The sequence below is a fragment of the Mustela erminea genome, chromosome 3 (assembly GCF_009829155.1).
Source record: "Mustela erminea isolate mMusErm1 chromosome 3, mMusErm1.Pri, whole genome shotgun sequence".
In the NCBI taxonomy this organism is placed as follows: domain Eukaryota; kingdom Metazoa; phylum Chordata; class Mammalia; order Carnivora; family Mustelidae; genus Mustela; species Mustela erminea.
In genome coordinates, this window is record NC_045616.1 from 151,325,610 (window position 1) to 151,329,930 (window position 4,321).

At 42.3% G+C, this 4,321-nt stretch overlaps 1 long non-coding RNA gene across 1 annotated transcript; it reads left to right on the plus strand.

Moving 5' to 3' along the window:
- The first annotated feature begins 976 nt into the window (after positions 1–976).
- On the plus strand, positions 977–3,902 carry LOC116585673. The gene is made up of 3 exons (XR_004283761.1): positions 977–1,062; positions 2,210–2,364; positions 3,833–3,902. It is a non-coding gene; the product is annotated as an uncharacterized LOC116585673 (long non-coding RNA).
- The last annotated feature ends 419 nt before the right edge of the window (positions 3,903–4,321 follow it).

Below are 4,321 nucleotides of genomic sequence, written 5' to 3' on the forward strand. Positions count from 1 at the left end.
TTTTAGGCTGTAATATTCCTTACTCTGTGAACTTCCCATGGGATCACAGCATGAACTCAGGATGCCCAGTGGTCTCCTGGTCAGTAATGCCCGTCGTCAGTCCAGATGACGTCAGCACACTCCGTCCTCCACCAGCCTGTGTCCAACTGTTCACTGGTGGCTTAGCATTTACCAGCTACCATTGCCAGTGTTTCATTAAGGCTTAAAATGGCAATTTTCTTACTGTCATTCCTCCTGCATTAGTGAGACGCAATTCTTCTATACAGAAGGATGTCCTCTCATCAATTACTTGGCTGCCCTGAAATACAGTGTGTACAAGAAAGGCTGGACAAATTCTTGATTCTTTCCGTGTATTTATCCATTAGCAGAGTAATGAACCAGGGCCCTCATAGCCTCCAATGGCAATGAGTAAGTCTTTTAGAAAGTATCATTATGAACTCATGAATTTCTATGTATTTAATATTTTTTTTTCAGCATAACAGTATTCATTGTTTTTGCACCACACCCAGTGCTCCATGCAATCCGTGCCCTCTATAATACCCACCACCTGGTTCCCCCAACCGCCCACCCCTTGCCCCTTCAAAACCCTCAGATTGTTTTTCAGGGTCCATAGTCTCTGTATTTAGTATTTTAATTGAACATGATTTTTCTTTTTGATAGTCATACTGGGTCATTCTGGTTCATGGGATCTCATTCAAGTTAGCTTTCTTTTGACGTGACCCATTTGGTTTTTGATAGTTTCTTGCTTTTCTGCATTTCAAGATGTCCCAGGCTTATTTTGTACATTTCCGATTCCATATAGATCCCAAAAGGTGATTTACTGGGATGAGAGGAGTTAACTACTTTTTAAAAATGTTTATTTATTTTAGAGAGAGAGAGAGAAAGAGAAAGAACGAGAAGGAGGGGCGGAAGGAGAGAGAATCTGCAGACTCCAGGCAGAGCGCAGAGCCTGACACAGAGCTCGGTCTCAGGACCCTGAGATGACGACCTGAGCCAAAACCAAGAGATGGCTACTCAACTGACCACACCACCAAGGCACCCCAGGGGTTCACTATTTTGAAGGTGTTTTGACATAGTGGGAAGAGTACGGGCTTTGGAGCTGGGTAGGTCAAGGTTAGAGTCCTAGCTCCATTGCTTACTAGTTCTGGACTCTTAAAAAGGCTTTATCTCACAAAATGAGGATAAGAGAGCCTCTGTAAGGAGGCAGTTACAAAAATCTAGGAAATTATTTTGTCATAATGTTAAGTGGAAAAGGCAGGATTCACACTTCTATACACAATACAGAGAGAAACCACTGGGATAAGGTATGCTAATGTGGAATGGTGGTATCTTTTCATGGTGGGACTCCAGGTCAAGAGTCGCTTCTTTATGCCTCCTCCTATACTTTCCCACATAACCTAGAATGGGAAGAAATAAGATAACTTTATTCAAAGAAAAATAAGCTTCTACCGCAAATCCTATAGTCTTGATTAAAATTCATCTGGGATGTGATTCATTGCATACTCTTTTTATATCTCTCACGGTCAATTTAATCTACTTGTCCTTTAACAGAATTTAATGCAAATTGTATAATAAAGAAAAATATTGATGTAAGTATACTCTGCCATCTGCTTCCTTTCTCTATGCCATGTCGTATTGATTTCAATAGACCGGGTCAAAGCTGAGTGTTTCCTGCTTTCAAGGTTGACCTCTGAAGGCCTCACACTATTTTGCCTTCTTGCTCCCAGGGGAGAGCCTCTAATTTCTGGATTGGCAGCCGAAGGCAGAGCAGTAAAAACAGGAAGTAAACGAAAATCTCCATTTGACATGCTTATAAATCAATTTTCCTACGAGACAGAATGGTTGGTATGGGCACTCACTGAAAATAGTCTTATTGATCAGAAACCTAAACCAGTCGGTTTTTTATTCACCTGAGGATTCAGACTGATTCAGGTTGACTTGTAAAACATGAATCCATCTGTAATCCTTTAAAACTATGACAAATAATAACAACTTCTGTGGAAGGTATCTGCAGAGGTTTCTAATCTAGGATTCAATCTGATTTTCAGGAATGAGATTTTGATGTTGGAGTCAAGGGTCCTAATTTCCTCTTCTAAAATGTGCAGTGACATTTTATAGACATTTGGTGTCTAAGGGAGGGTGATAATCACAGATAACGTTTTTCTTCCTCTTTTTCTTCTATTTAAATATATCTTATTGCAAAGTTTAGGTTTGAAAGAGTGGAGGCTATGTCCTCCATTGTGGAAACTCGACAAGGGTGGCCTGCCCGATCAATTCTGAACAATGAATTTCCTCTGGTACATCTTCAGGTGGCTGTGTAAAAAGCAACACATAAAATAAAGTCCTGGTAATTGCAGACAACTGGTAAGGTTTTTGTTTGTTTGTTTGTTTGTTTGTTTTGTTTTTTCCCCACTTTCCTTTCTTATCCCCAGTGATGAACAGATCTGGCTGCTGATTTATAGATGAGCTGAACCCAAGTGTTTATCATCAGGACTCTTGTCCCTAAAAGGGCTGCTTCATTCAACAGCACATCTTTAATGAACATTGTTCCTGGTGTGGGTTCTCTGTAGCATGACAGTGCTACGACAGCCTCACTGCTGGACCATATATACACATCCCAGTAAATAAGAGATTAGCAGAGGACGTTTCCAGTGTAATGTGTGATATGTGATGACAGGGAGCTGTCCCTGTGGACAGTGTATCAGTCAGGGTTCTCCAGAGGAACACCACCAACAGCATATCTCTCTCTCTCTCTCTCTCTCTCTCTCTCTCTCTCTCATTTTAAGGAATTAGCCCATGCAGTTGTGGGCAGCTGGGGACAGGTAAGCTGGAGACCTATGGAAGAGTCTCTAATCTGAAGGCAGTTCTGAGGCAGAGTTTCCTCTTCCTTGGGACATCTCAATCTTTGTCTCTTAAGGCCTTCAACTGATTGAGTGAGCCTCACCTGACTCATTCCCATGAAACAAACTCAAGATTCAAAAGGGTATATAGTGAAAGTAAATATTCCCCTCACTCCGGACTTGGAGCCACCTTAAGTCCTTCCCCAGAGGCAGTACCTATACCCAGACTCTTGATTTCCTTGTAGAGATGGTCTACGTGTATGTGAGCAAATGAGTGTAGATGTTTTTTAAAACTATACCAATAATAGCTCATTGCTTTCTTTCAGGTAAAAGAAAGAGAGATTTGAAATCAGTTGAATTAAGTTGAAGCTGCCTTATGTTTGGCCGTAGAATATTCTGTTGTACAAATATACCATAATTTACTTAGTCCCTCATCTAGATTGTTTCCAGTCCTAGGTAGTGAAGACTCCGGGTGTAAATATCCGTGTACACACATTTTCCCTGCCTTTCTTTCTTTTAAAGGGTTTTATTTACTTATTTATTTGTTTATTTATGTATTTATTGAGAAAGTGTGAGTGAGTGGGGGGAGGGGCAGCGGGAGAGAGAGAATCTCAAGCAGACTCTGTGCTGAGCGAGAAGCCCAATGTAGGGCTCAATCTCACGACCCTAAGATCGTGAGCCAAAATCAAGAGTCAGAAGCTTAACTGGCTGAGCCCCCCAGGCTCAGTCCCCTCCCACCTTTCTTTAAGAAAAATTCCTAGAGATAGAATTACTAGGTCAAAGGGCATGTGTATTTGGAATATTGACATATTAGCAAATTATCCTTTTTCTGGTTAACATGCCAGTTAACCTACAACTGGTCATTTTCAGCTCCAACTTACAAATGTATCATCACGGTATCACAGGAGATGTTTTCATATCACACGTGTGGTACCGAGGTATTACATTGGCTGATCCATTCTCTCCTTTTCTCTCATTCCCCTGTGGCCAAGGCCGTGGTTTGAAGAAAGGGAACCAAGTAAAGTCTACTCACCAATGAAGACGGCCAGCCCAGAGCCTCATCTAGTAAGTGATATAATCTAGTAAGCCTCATCTAGTAAGTGGTATTTTCAGTACCAGAGTACTGGTCTCCTCTTGGTGACTTGCCCGAGGTCACATGGTTCTTAGGTGTCAAGAGCACCCCTTGAACTCTCATTCGAGTTTCTGTTCATCTCCTCACTTGCTGCAACTCTCAGGGGCAGACATTTGTGACCGTGTCTGAGGTAATTCATCTACATCATCGACTTTTGAGTTGAGTCCTGTGCATTGTTTTGCACCGTGCCTGGTACCTAGTGAGCCCTCAAGGAATATTCTGGTGCTTTCGGAGGTGTGGCACAGGTGGCTGGGGGTGGGGAGATCCACAGGGACTTGGAGGAGTTGGGAATCCCTGGGACTGGACCAGAGACGACTCGAGAGACCAACCCCTCCCAAATGCCCCTCCC